This window comes from Lucilia cuprina, chromosome 3 (assembly GCF_022045245.1).
Source record: "Lucilia cuprina isolate Lc7/37 chromosome 3, ASM2204524v1, whole genome shotgun sequence".
NCBI classification, from domain to species: domain Eukaryota; kingdom Metazoa; phylum Arthropoda; class Insecta; order Diptera; family Calliphoridae; genus Lucilia; species Lucilia cuprina.
In genome coordinates this window covers 4045509-4046798 of record NC_060951.1, presented here as the reverse complement: position 1 = coordinate 4046798, position 1290 = coordinate 4045509, and the positions used below count along the sequence as shown (strand labels likewise).

Genomic DNA, 1290 nt, shown 5'->3' with positions numbered 1-1290 from the left:
AGTTCAGTTCTAGTTCAGTTCTAGTTCAGTTCTAGTTCAGTTCTAGTTCAGTTCTAGTTCAGTTCTAGTTCAGTTCTAGTTCTGTTTCAGTTCTGTTTCAGTTCTGTTTCAGTTCTGTTCTAGTTCTGTTTCAGTTCTGTTCTAGTAGAAAAATTAGAACTTAAATTTAATATTTTCTTAAATTTAACTTAAATTCTCTTTAAAAACTTTTTCATTTTTTCTTCTACATTAATTGAAATATCAATTTCAATTTTAAAATTTTTTTTTATTTTTTTTTGTTTCTCTCAACTTTTAATTAGTTTGTAAATTTTAATGTTTTACATGCTTAAAGAATACTACCATTCCCTTTAACCATTCTTTAACTAGAATTATTGTATTCAACTAAACTATCAAGATTGATCACTGCACGGTTTTTTTGTGCCAACGAATAATATGTATTGACAATAATTTGTTTTAATATTATGACACAAGCCAATAATCGTTTATGGTTAAATAATGTTTTACCTGATTTTGTTCCGAATGTAATTGCTTCGCTACATGCATGGCCCAACAATGGTCAACACTAACATAGACTTATAAGGGAGCCTTTTAAAGGTCTTTTATGGGTTTTTTGTATAAAAATAGACAAAATAGCTATAACACATTAATTAAAGTTAGCAAAGACAGACAGACGGACGGACGGATGGAAAGACGGACAATTTGTTTGGATGGACAGACGTTTGCTAGGTCTTTCCGCTTACTTGTTTATACTAAATGTTTTACAATTATTTGTTGGATTCTTACTTCTTTTTACAAGAAGTAACTTGAATGTTATTTCTTTTAACTTAAAAGACATTAAATATAGTAATGAATTGTACTGCATTGGTTAAGCATAAAAGCCACGATGATTTTATGGCCTTTAAGAGATAAAAATGAAGATCAGGGGGGTGAAACATAGTTAAAAATATCACTTTATAAACTAAATGGGTTGGTGTGTAATTATATGGAAAATACGTTATGCTTATTATGTTAATGAAAGAACCTAAATGGAGTGTCAAAAATTCTAACTCAAACTAGAACTAGAACAGAACAGAACTAGAACAGAACTAGAACAGAACTAGAAGAGAACTAGAACAGAACTAGAATAGAACTAGAACAAAACTGAACTAGAACTGAATTGGAACTGAACTAAAAACGAACTAAAACAGAACTAGAACTAGAACAGAACTAGAACAGAACTAGAACAGAACTAGAACAGAACTAGAACAGAACTAGAACAGAACTAGAACAGAACTAGAACACAACTAGAAC

At 29.8% G+C, this 1290-nt stretch overlaps 1 protein-coding gene across 1 annotated transcript in view; it reads left to right on the top strand.

Annotated features, from left to right (window-relative positions):
- Positions 1–1290, top strand: part of LOC111682525 — a 59540-nt gene that overhangs the window by 55358 nt on the left and 2892 nt on the right. The window lies entirely within an intron of this gene.